This window comes from Pseudonaja textilis, chromosome 1, assembly GCF_049901715.1.
Source record: "Pseudonaja textilis isolate UNSWEBS1 chromosome 1, rPseTex1.2, whole genome shotgun sequence".
NCBI classification, from domain to species: Eukaryota; Metazoa; Chordata; class Lepidosauria; order Squamata; family Elapidae; genus Pseudonaja; species Pseudonaja textilis.
Genome location: NC_141990.1, coordinates 128,211,700 through 128,225,311, shown reverse-complemented (window position 1 = coordinate 128,225,311; position 13,612 = coordinate 128,211,700).

Here is a 13,612-nt window from a genome sequence, read left to right as displayed (position 1 = left end):
TTGGCTATCTCCAATGGAAGCGATAGTACACCCTAATAATTTGGATATAACTAAAATGATTAAGTACGAAAATTTATTAGACCCACAAGGAAAGCTGAAAACACGACAAGAATTACAAGAGCGAGGATTTATAATTGATCAGTGGGTGTACCTTCAAATTCATAGTAGATACAAACAAGACATTAAGGAATTTGGAATCTACAATAAATTAGAGACTTTAGACAAAATTCTATTAGGACCGAGTAAAAAAAAAATCTAAATTTTACAAACATTTATTAGAAACAGAACTAGAACAAGAAATTGTCAAAGGAAATATGATTGCGTGGAGCAGAAACGTGGGTCGGAGCCTTACCCTAGCAGAATGGGAAAGGATCTGGAACAGGAACATTAAGATCACAAAATCAGCAGCTTATAAAGAAAACTCATATAAAATGTTTTATAGATGGCACCTGCCCCCTTTGAGATTGGCGAAGATGCACCCCAACACGAGCCCCAAATGTTGGAAATGTCAAAACATAGAAGGCACATGTGGTGGTCATGCAAGGAAACCCAGAAGTACTGGCAAAAAAATTAGGCGCTGGCTAGAGGAAATAACCAAGGAACAAATTGAGTACAAACCAGAGTCCTTCCTTCTAGGAATTTTTGATAAACAAATATCCAAAAAATCGAAGTATATTACAATTCATATCTTAACCGCGGCCAGACTGGCATTTGCCCAGTGCTGGCAACTACCTTCTATCCCCACTGAACATATGGTTATTCAGAAAATTTTACAATGCGCCAAAATGGACAAACTAACCCAAGCATTAAAAAATAAAGAATCCTCAACCTATTATAACAATTGGAATCCTTTGTATAATTGGCTAAACCAAAGATAGATCACCTCTAGGAAAATTAAGGCCGAGGGCCTCCGAAGCAGAGATAAAGAAAAGCACCGCCGACGATAGTTTTGAAGAAGAAAGGACCTTACAGACAGTCACAAAAAATATGGTTTTATTATAATTGCTTTCCCTACTCTTCCCTCCCCTTCCCTTCCCTTTCCCTCTTTCCTCTCTCAAGCCTTCCTCTCTTTCCCTCTTGGTCTATGCTAAGACCTGTTTGTCTTTTTGTTGTACATAATTTGTAGTTGTGTTGTTTGTTTTAAAAGTAAAATTAATAAAGTTTTTTCTAAAAAAAAAAAAAAAGAAAGAGATGGACTGGCCCAACCTCGACCGGCTGCTGCAGAGCCACTACGCCCCCGCCGTGCCCAATCTCATCCGACGGCACAAATTTTATCGGAGGGATCAGAAAGAGGGCGAGAGAATCAGCGACTTCGTGGCTACACTCAGGGACCTTGGGGGCATGTGCGGTTTCACCGACATGGATGAGGCCCTGTGAGACCACGTGGTCCTCGGGCTCAGGGACCCCATCCTCCAGAGCTGGCTGATGGCAAGGGCGGACATCTCAGTCACCGAGGCCATCGCCGAAGCGATGGCAGCCGAAGCCACCAAGCAGTCCATGGCCCAGATGGGGCAGATGAACGCAGCAGTCCGACCCACAACTGTGGAGATGGCACCAACCCCGGAAGCATGACCAGAGGCCAGCCACAAGACCACCACCACACACCACAGAGACCTCGACTCCTTCTCAGACACCGAGGACGAGGAGATCCACCGACTGCAGGCAGAACGAGACTGGTGGGATTGGTGAGGTCGTAAGTCGGGGTTCCAGTGCGCCGGGTGTGGAGGCGACCATCCCCGCTCAGAGTGCCGATTCCTCGATGCCATCTGTCAGTACTGCGACAAATGGGGGCACATCGCCAAGGTGTGCTGGAACAAGAGGAACCACAGCCCCTGGCGACGAGACGGCAGCCCCCGGTAATAAGACGGCACCCCCCCCCCAGACCAGAGACTGACACGCCAAGAGCCAATGGACCTGGGACGGGCAGAACAAGCAGTTCAGTGAGGCCTGGCGAAAAGAAGAGACCCATCAGACAGTCATCATCGGGCACTCAATGACCCTTGACACCCGGAAAATGCACGTGGAGGTAGGCATCGAAGACCAGCCATGCGAGATGGAGGTAGATTCCAGATCCTACCTCTCCATGGTCTCCTGGCATACAATCAAGCGCCTGGTGCCTACCATCCACAGGAGCGAACTAGAAAACCAGAATCTGACCCTGAAAGATTATCGGGGGAACCGCATTCCCGTGGTCGGGATTGGACATTTTAAAATAACTTTCAAGGGGTGTACAGAGGTACTGCCACTCACCATCATGAACAAAGACCGCCCAAGCCTGCTGGGACTACAATGGTTCATACCGTTGGGGATCGAGGTGACGGGCACCAACCACATCGCCGAGGTGGACTGGGAGGAAACGCTCATGAGGGACTTCCAGGAGGTCTTCAACGGCGACCTAGGCAAGTACCCGGGGTTCCCAATATCCTTCAGCCTAAAGCCGAACATTGCCCCAATCCGCCTTAAGCCACGGCGATTGCCATTTGCTCTCAAGCCCAAAATTGATGAGCAGTTAGACAAGCTCATCACACAAGGGGTTTTAGAGCTGAAAGACCATGCTCAGTGGGAAACCCCTATAGTCACTCCGATCAAGCCGGATGGGTCAGTGAGGATCTGTGGCGACTACAAGGCCACCCTCAACCATGCCCTACAGCAAAGCGGTTACCCCGTCCCAGTAGTACAGCACCTTCTGCACTCACTGGGGTGAGGCAAAGTCTTTGCGAAACTCGATCTGGTGCAAACGTACCAGCAGCTGCCAGTAGACGCCGAGACAGCAGAGGCGCAAACCATCGTAACCCACAGAGGGGCATTCTTATGCAAAAGACTCCAATTCGGAATCAGCGTGGCACCAGGGATATTCCAGAGCCTCATGGAGAGACTGTTACAAGGGATAAAAGGGGTGGTGCCCTATTTCGGCGATGTACTAGTGTCAGCTGCAAATAAAACCCAATTAGAGAGCCGCCTAAGGAAGGTCTTACAGAAATTCAAAGAAACCGGGCTAAAAGTGAAAAAAGAAAAATGTCAACTTTGAACAGAGAAAGTTGAGTTCCTGGGGTACCTTCTAGACAAAAATGGAATCCACCCCACGGAAAAAAAGGTCAAAGCCATCAAAGAAGCCCCTAGACTGCGAAATAAAACGGAACTGCAGGCTTATCTTGGGCTCATTAATTTTTACAATGTTTTCCTGCCCCAGAAGGCACAGCGGAACCCCTTCATAGGCTGCTGGACAAAACAGCCACCTGGCCCTGGGGGAAGTGGGAAGAAAACACTTTCAAACAAATAAAAAACCTACTAACATCAGACGCAGTTCTCATCCAATACAGCGAGACCCTACCATTGACCGTGACCTGTGACGGTTCACCCTTTGGTGTCGGGGCCATCCTCAGCCACATGCTCCCAGATGGGAAAGAAGCACCCATCGCTTTCTTCTCAAGAATGCTGCCCAAGCTGGAGAGAAACTACAGCCAGCTGGACAAGGAGGCCCTAGCCATAATCACTGGTGTGAAGCACCTATACAGTAGGACCTTTTCAATTATTACCAATTACAAGCTGCTGCTAGGGATACTGGTAGGGAACAAGGCCACCCCGAACATATTGTAACCGAGGATGACAAGGTGGTCCAAGTTCCTTGCCGCCTACAGCTACCAGCTGACATACCGACCCGGAAAGAACATCACGCATGCACATGCGTTGAGCTGCTCCCCCCTGCCCAACCTGGAGGATGACCCGGCACCTGCAACATCAACACTGCACATAGAGACACTACCCAATCCACCCCTGACCGAGTCAGACATTGCCCGAGAAACTAATAAAGACAAACGTCTGGCGCGGGTCTTGAATTGGGTGGGAAAAGGGTGGCCGGAAACCGATGGCGGCGAACAGTTTAAAACCTTTCAGAACCGGCAGACCAAACTGTTTATGCAGAAAGGTTGTATACTTTGGGGGGACAGGGTTGTGATCCCTGAAACTTTGCAAAAAAGGGTCTTGACTATGTTGCATGAGGGGCACCTGGGCATCGTCAAAATGAAAGCCCTGGCCAGGAGTTATGCCTGGTGGCCAGGGATGGATAAACAAATTGAAACTTGGGTGGCCTCATGCAGAAAATGCAAGGAATCCAGACCGAGCCCACCCTCCGCCCCAATCCTGGAATGGGAGACCTCCCAGAGGACCATGGTCAAGAATCCATATAGACTTCGCCGGACCTACCAAGGGGCACACATTCCCGATAACGGTCAACGCTTACTCCAACTGGCTGGAGGTAAGCGCCATGAAATCCACCAGCACAGAGGCCATTATCAAAGAATTAAGTAGACTATTCAACACCCATGGCCTACCAGACATGCTAGTGTCAGACAACGGGCCACAATTTACCGCACTAGCATTCAAAAAATTCCTGGCGGAACGGGGCATACGGCATGCGTTGACAGCGCCCGCTCATCCGGCAGCGAACAGGCGGGCGGAACGCATGGTTCGTTACACAAAAAACGCCATAGAAAAAATCGAAACCAGGGACATACAGGACAAAATAAATAAAATGCTACTAATTCAACACATAACACCCAACACAACAACCAACAAAAGCCCAGCAGAACTACTAATGGGAAGAAAGTTACGGTCTCAACTAGAGAGACTGCACCCCACGTACAATCCCGAGAAACCCCCAGACTCATCAAGCAAACACCGCACCTTCACCACAGGAGACACGGTATACGCCAAGAATTTCACAGGGAACCCACTCTGGGTACCGGCAAAAATAACCCAGGTAATGGGCCCCCAGTCATACCGGCTACAAACGGACGACGGATGAAGCTGGAAGTGGCACATCGACCAACTAAGGTCAAGAACAACCCCCGACAACACAGACAGCACACGAACACCACATACAATCACTAATAAAGAAACCAGAGAGGGAGGGGGAAACCTCAAGCAATAAAAGAGGGGAAGAAAACTCTAAAATGCAAACTGAACACCCCCAAACCAAAATAAACCAGCAATACTCACCGACAGACAACAACCCCTCAACAGACGAACAACCGGGAGCTTCACCTGGTAGGAGCAGCCAAGCCAGTTCAACCAGCCTGGAAAGACCAGGCGGGAAAAGCGGAATCGGCAGCTCAACCGACCCGGGTAGACTGGGTGGGAGCTACCACAGTAGGCCCAGCTCACCCTTCTCGTCTTGAAGGATGAGAGCGACGGAGAGCTGATCCGAACCGGTCGAAGACCAAACAACAACTGAGCCGTGCAGGTCAAATAGGCAGGTACGGAGCCCCGCCTATCTACGCGACTATGTAACCACATCCCATAGGACTGAACCAAGAGGGGAGGGGGTGTTCTGTATTAACATACTCCAAAAGATAAATTCTGATTGGTCCATACGAACTACATTCTGATTGGCCGACTCAACAACTGTGACTGGCTCACTTAGAATCAACCGCGATTGGACGAGCCGATCACGGGAGATTCAAAGTGCTGTCATTGGCCAACGAGCCACGAGCATCCCTATATGAAGGGCTGCCGCAGCTCCAAGATCTTGTACAGATCTTAACATAAAATAAAGAGCTTGAAGTGCACTGGTCTCGCGTCTCTTTTGTACCTGATCTAACAAAAGCCAATTTCGTGCATGATGACACCTCAGTTGCAACAACCTTACAACTTCCCTTTGTATAACTCTAATTTCCTGATGAGTGGCAAAAGATGATCCTCTCTCCATTATAACCTGGAATATAGCAGGCTGGACTGTCCCATCAAAAGACCAACTCTTTTTTGATTACATATCACAATTTTACATCCTCTTCTTACAGGAAACCTGGGCACCTGCAGGGATACAGTGAGATGGTTATTGGACCAACTCTATCCCGGCTGTTCCAAGTAAGGGGGGTGGGAGAGCTAAAGAGGTTATTGTGACGCTAATTAATACAGCCCTGCAATTTAAATGTGTATCACTGCCACCTTTTCAGCCATGGATTGTGACTACCTTACTTTTATATAAACAGGTGGAGATTTTGCTTTTTAATATCTACATTCCTCCCATCAATAAGAATAAGTTTATCAACAAGATTTGGGATGGCATAGAACATTTTATCCTTGGCTGCTCAGACAAATACCCCACAGCAGCAATAATTATTGGAGGGGACTTAAATGCTAGGATGGGTCCAAACGATCAACCCTTATTTAATCAATTTAAAATCCATTATGATGAGAATGTAGCAGAAGAACCCCTGCATTCAGACAATTTAAAGACCCTAAAGCAAATTGGGCAGCTTTATGTGTAAGACAGATGACTTTACGTTTGGACCTTTGCATCCTTAATGGTTCCACAAAAGGCGACTGACTACCCAGCAGAATATACTTGTTGGGGAGCAGGAAGAAAATCCACAGTTGATTATTGGTTATGACCTCCAGAAGTTCTTGCAAATGGAGGTACACTCATGACTGGAAAGCGATCACAATTCAGTAAACCTTACTTTCACATTACACCAGAAATCTCTAAGGACTGGTTCAAACTACCTACCGTGTTTCTCAGAAAATAAGGCTGGGCCTTATTTTCTTTTGAACCTTGAAAAAATGGCTAGGCCATCTTTTCAGGGGTGACTTAATTTCTCCCCCAAGGAGGATTCATCAGAGGATTCGCCCCAAAGGAGGGGAGTGCATTTAAGAGGGTGAATCCTCCTTTGGGTGGAGTCTTTGGGAGAATCTTCTGGGAAGCTTGGTGCTAAGGATCTGTAGGATGATTCCCTTTCTCTTCTGTTTGGATTGGAAGGTTTGCCTCTGCTCAAAGGGCAAAGTGGATAGATGGTTCCCTTTTTAAAACTACTGAGAGGGGTGGGGAGGAAGCTGTCCGGCCAGTCTGTATTCTTAAGGAACTGATGGAGGGAATGAGAGTAAAGAAAACTTAAAGAGGGGGGAAAGGTCCACAGTGGGGTTTTGGGAGGCCGGAGCAGGAGGAGAGCACCCAACCATACAAGGGACAAGACCATGACCCGAAGCTCTGGGGCAGAAAGCAAAGCGATGCATGTGGGGGGGAGAGAAATGATGGCATCACCCTCCCACTGCCGCTTCCACCCACCCAACCCTGACTCATTGACTTGCAGGACCTTGTCAACACAGCTGCTGTCAATCAAAGCAATGCCCCTACGGGAAGGCAGGCGGTTCTCATCAGCAGCGGGGTTTGTCTCTCCGCTGCTGCTGTTGTTGGAGATGGCACTGGTGAAAGAGGCGCAGCACCAGTGGGAACCGTGGAAGCTATGGCTTCCCCATCTGAGAAGCCGCTGAAATGCTGCTGGTGGAGGAATGTGCAGCACTCCAAATGCAGCAGCGCATGGGCAGAAGGGAAAGCAACAGCAGCGGGCATGATGCAAAGTGTCCCACCACCACCGAGGCTGACATCCACGCTGCCGCCACCACCCGCCCACTGACCCGGCCTGCACCCAGCACCATACCTGTGTCTGCAGCAAAGGCACTTGGCAGGGGTAAGGAGCTCTCTGCGCTCTGCCATGATTGACCGTTAGGAGCGGCTGGTGGTGGGGCATGGTTGCCCACAGGGTGTTCCTAGCGGCAAGTCCTCCCCCCCACAATTTCGCATGTTTTAAACTAGGCCTAAATCTGGGGGGGGGGGGTTAATTTCACCTTATGCCTAGAAAACATGCTGGGTCTTCCTATGGGGGGGCGTATTGTTGGAAAAACACAGTACCCAAGCTAGAGACCCAAAATACCCAGGTAAAAATTAAATGGACTGAGAAAAATGCAAAGAAAGTTACTAAATGGACGTTAGTGCCAGAAACAATAGAACTTCATGCATCTCTACTAAAAAATAAGTTTGAAGGAGAGGGGTTAGAGGGGTTTGAAACTTTAATTTCAAATTTGAAATCGGTTCTCACTAACAGAATACTAGCTCAATCCAAAAAGCCGATTTTAAAGAATAAAAATTGGCTTGATAAGAGATTGCGTGCAACTGAAAAGGACATATAACAAAGAGTACAGGAAAAGTAAAAATGCGCCTTCTGAGGATCACACTCACTACTTAAAGCAGTTGAAGGCACAATATAAGACCCTGCTAAAAGAAAAGAAAAGTGCAGCTCTGAAGGAGTCTTGGCATAGATTAATTGCAGCAGTCAAGATAAAAAATACATCCCTTTTCTGGCACATCACAAGAAGATTGGGGAAATCCCTTCTACCCCCAACTAATCAGGTACCGATTCATACCTAGGAATAATAATTTAGAGAGCTATATACAGACCCTGACTATGTAACTAAGGAGAGCCAAATCAGTTTGGACCAAACGCCTTACTGGCCCCCGGTTACACCAGGAGAGATATCCCGGTTGATCAGATCCCTCAAGGCTAATAAGGCACCAGGTGCTGATAACGTCCTGCCAGAAATAATCAAAAAGAATGCCAGTTGGTGGGCTCCACTTTTAGCATCTCTGTTTACATTTATAGATAAAACAGGCCGTATAAAAAAGGTAATAGAAATGACCCAGGTAATTATAGACCTATTAGCCTTCTGAGCGTTATTAGTACATTGTAGGCCAAACACCTAAACTATAAACTTCAGGATTGGCTAATTTCTGGGGGGATAATCAAAGATGAGCAAGCTGATTTTAGAGAAGGAAGATCTATGGTGAATCATATTTTGGTACTTCACCATCTGGTTCAAAAATACACGAATAAAAAAAAATCCTCTCTTTTCATGGCCTTCCTTGATTTTAAGCAGGTCTTCAATTTAATATCCAGGAACACCCTCTGGGAGAAATTAAAACACACTACCATCGATAAACGTCTCCTTTTCCTCATACAAAAATTGTATGCTAATTCCACCTTGAAAGTGAGTTGTAATCCTCAAGGGACTTTAAGCGGCCCAGTAAGGGCATAAAAAGAGGTACGGCAGGGTTGCATCCTATCCCTCTCCCTGTTTAACTTCTACATTAACCCTCTGATCAACCTCTTACAGAACCCTGATTTACATCCTCCTAACGTGGCACAACGTAAAATCTCAATTGTCCTATATGCTGACGATGCTGCTATAATTTCACAAACTCCAATAAGACTGAAGAGAGTTATTACGGCAACACTTGAATTTTGTAAACAGAATAAGCTGGTCCTTAACTTTGATAAATCAAAAGTTTTAGTTTTTGCTAAAAGACCTAGACCTCTTGGAAAATAGAGAAGAAGCAGAGTGGCAGGACAGGAGAACGGAGGTGAAGAAGTCTGGTGCAGGCTTCGAACACCTTTTCTGGCGTCAGGAGCGATCCCCCAGGGATACATGAACCCCGGAGAGGTTCGTGTCAACGTGGAGATCCTCGAGCTGCAGAGGGGGGAAGGCAACTCCCCGACAGTGAAGAGGGAAGCTCCCGAGCTCGGCGCTAAAGAGTAAGCTGTCATTTTATGGTGGCTTCCAATCCGGTCTGCCATTTGAGTGAATAAGCAAAGTAGTGACAGCCTGCGAGATCGAGTAACAGGAACAGAGAAACGGTTTATATCTTGGATTCTTTGAAGTCTGAAGGGAGTAGAATGACAGAAGAATGATAGCATAAATTCTTCTCTCCTGGTTGTGATAAGCACCTCTTGGAAGTCGGGTGGAGAGCGGCCAGAAAAGCAATTGGGAAAATGGAAAGATTATAATGGAGAGCGAAGGAAAACACAGTTTTACCCTGTGAAGGGGAAGCTTTGGGGAAAAAGAGAGATTGCTAAAACCTGGAGATCGGAGGTCCGGAACTGGTGAGGGGCTTTATTTGATTCTTGGACCTTTCTTTTTGACTCTATTTGAGAAGAGGGAGGCGATGGAGGTGAAAGAATATTGACATTGATTGAGTCTTATGAATCCTCAGATCTGAGCACAACATGACTATTACATCTACTTAATATTGGGGAGAAGATAAATTGAGCATTATATTGGACTTTGGAAGATTTGTATGTGGATTTAAAAGTTGGAAAGCAAAGAAAGAAGCAGCAGCAAGAGGAAGAAGGCAGAGGCGAACAGTAGGCTGGGAAAGACGGTTTTGGGACTGCAGATTAGTCAGCACATTTCACCATTTGCTGATTGGAAGGCTGAAAAGAAACCTCTAGCTGGAAGATGGAACTTTAGCTCACCCAATTTGCTTTCTTTATTACGTGGTACTACTTAAGTTTACTAAGTGGGTACTATTTTCTCTTTAAGATGACTTCCTTGTTGTTTGTTTGTTGATTTTCTGAAGCTGTGGTAATCTCTCTTCTACCCCTTCTCTTATTATCTTGCCCCCTGCCTCCCTATTGTATCTCCTAAATACTTTACATAATTTTACTTACTTGGGGGGGTGGGGGAAGAGGAGGATACACTATTATCAAAGAGTTAAGAGTTTACTGTTGTAAGTATTAATAGGAAAATAGAAGGATATAGTTTAGAACAGCTTAGGACATTCTGATATCTTGGCGTGTTTTCCACTCACAAGGGACATGGAAGGCACACCTGGATCACACATTGCAAGCAGCCTATAGGTCCTCAAATGCAATTAAACATTTTTCTTTATACCAATGGAGGTCAATTAGTACCTGTGGCCTTAAAACTTTTTGAGGCCAAAACATTGGCACAAATTCTATATGGGGCGCAAACAGGAATCCTTGCAAAAAAAGACTTGCTAGAACCTATACAAACCAAATTTCTGCAAGCCATCTTAGCTGCACCCAAAGGAACTCCAAATGCCCAGGTAAGAATTGAGACAGGCATGCCTCAAATTCAGGTAAGGGCCTGGAAGATGATGATCATTCATTGTCTAAAAATGCATTTCTGCCCAGAGGGACTGACCCCTCTAGTACTGACTGATAACTACCCCTCCCCCTGGAAACAGCCAATAGACCACAAGCTGGGCTCTTATGGGCTCTCACCAGTATTCTTAATGTCCCCAGGCTTTGACCAAGCAAAGCAAGAAGTAATCAATAGAATGAAGGACATGGAGTTCCAAGAAGAACTAAACAGGTTGGCTCGCCACAGCAGGGACAGAATTAAACAGGGAGTTGGGGACCAGCAAGATATCTAAATGATCTGATTTTTCCGAAACAAAGAATAGCATTCTTCAGAGCCAGATTTAATATTCTCCCATCAGCACTCCTTCAGGGCAGGTATAAGAATACCCCAATAGCAGAACGGTATGTATATGTGGTAAAGGAGAAGTTGAAGATATCTCACATGTTTTACTGTACTGTAAGTTATACAGAGTTTATAGGTCATTGTATATTCTCCCCTTACTAGAGACATTGCCAGGGAAGGCAGACAATTTTTATGTAGACTTTTATCCTTCAGGATTCAAACCCAGCTATTATGCGTGCAGTGGCAAAATTCTGTGTTGCTGCAATGTCTACTAGAAAGAAATTGGTTACAGAATTATAGCTGTCAATTTGTGACAATTTTGGAGATAGAAGAAACTTTGGAAAATGATATTTACACATATACTTATTGGCTCTCCACTCATATAAACCAGGGAGTGCCCCAACTTCTTTGAGAACATGTATTTTCTTAACAGATGTTTTTATCCACTATTAATGTATTATGTGTCAATATGTTTTATATATATTGTATATAGTGATGTCTATTGCTGGTCTAAGACTGTAATATAAAGTTCTATTCTATTCCTATCACATGCCATAGGGATTTATTTGCAGAAGTTTTGAGATCGTCTTGCCGAGCAGTGCCCTTGATGGATGATCCTGTCCAAAACGCATCCACCTTTTAGAAAATGAGATATTTTCACTCATACTTGGGATAGGTTTTTTCCTCGCCTTTTTCCTCTCAACACCACCCCTCCCTTTAGTGCCTTCTTCAGCAACTGCTTGATATTTTGAAAGTAAATAACAAGTCTTAATACTTTTATTACTGGATCTGTCATTCACTGAGCAGTGACAACAGGTTTTCCGTTATTTCATGGGTGGAAACCTTTATTTAAATAGTAGAATGCTTATTAGTTTTTATTCTCGTACTATTGCTTTGTAAATATTATCATTTCAAGGAGAAGGTTTCATAAAATCCTTCTGAATAATTCCTCAATATCACAGTGTACATGTGCTCGTGTGGATGCTTCCATTATATCTGAAATTCAAACATATCAGATTTCAATGAATTCGGATCTGCTAAAGTGGCTAGACCGATTGTTAAACAAGTATCTGCAAAAACATGGCCTCTTTCTCTCAGAGAGGTGGCTTATGGAGATTCCTGGGGGGGGTGGTGTTATGAGATAAGTGGCAAAACATAGATTATAAAAGCGCCATCAAATAAAGTATCAAGGATCTGCAGAAACAGAGTTGGGTATAAGCTGAAGAAAACAATACACCATGACTTAAATACTTGGGTTGAATCAGTGGTGGGATTCAATTTTTTTTACTACCTGTTCTGTGGGTGTGGCTTATTTGGTGGGCGTGGCTTAGGGTCACATGACTGGGTGGGTGTGGCTTATTGGCAGTGTGACTGGGGCGATCACTGGGGTGGTCACTGTGTGGACGTGGCTTGGTAGTCATGAGACTGGGTGGGTGTGGCCAACTCAATGTCACTCACGTCAAGGGGTGCCTCACCTGGCCCCTCCCCTCCCAGCCATTCCTTGTCACACCCAGCCTCAACATATCTATAGTTCTGTAAAAATGTTCACCTTTTGTTGACTTTATTATCTAAGTACTATAGATGAACTTTCATGGACCACTGAAAGGAGGAAATGGCTCACATGCTTTGCCCAAGAGGGTGATAGGGAACAGGCTTTTAGGGAGCTGCCAGAAAAGTGGGGGGCAATGTATTTTCCAAAGCACCAGAAGGCAAACTATGTATTTTCCAAAGCAGGATGGAAACTGAACAGAGAGAGAAGCAACCTAAAAGGAGAAACTTCCTGACCGTGAGAACAATTAACCAGTAGAATTGCTTGCCACCAGATGTTCTGGGTGCTCCAACACTGGGAGTTTTTAACAAAAGATTGGACAGCCATTTCTTTGAAATGGTATAGGGTTCCCCCCAAGGTCCCTTCTAAGTGCTATTCTGTTATTCTGACACCTTTCCCAGGACCTCTACTCAGAATTTGGCATCCTCAGAGTTTTCCTGCCTGAGCAGGGGGTTGGACTAGAAGACCTCCATAGTCCCTTTCCCCTTCTTTTCTTTTTCTCTCTCTTTCTTTCTCCCCCTTCCTCTTTCTTCCTTTCTTGCTCTTTCCTTCTTGCCCTTCCTCCCTTCCTTCTTTCCTCCCTTTCCTTCCTTGACTCACACACACACACCTTTTCTGGGAAGAACTTATTGGGCAAACTCCAGAGCAGTGAGCACCGGGACAATGAAGAAAGCAGCAGCTCCAGAACACCCATCTGCCCTCCCTTTAGAAGCACATGGGTGGAGGCTTGCAGGGGCGCCCCGAAAGGCAGGGAGAAAGGGAACAGAAAGCCTTTCCATTTGCATTCTCTGCTGCACTGGGGCTGCGGCTAAGGGGGCAGCGGAGGCAGCGGCGGGGACACCTCCAAAGACAGGGAGAAAGCAAACGGAAAGGCTTTCCATTCACTTTCTCTGCTGCACTGGGGCTGGGGCTGAGAGGGGCGGCAGCGGTGGGTGGGGGTGCCCTGAAAGGGAGACCAGGAACTCCTGGGGCTGTTTCCCATAGCCACGCTGCGGCTCCCGCTGT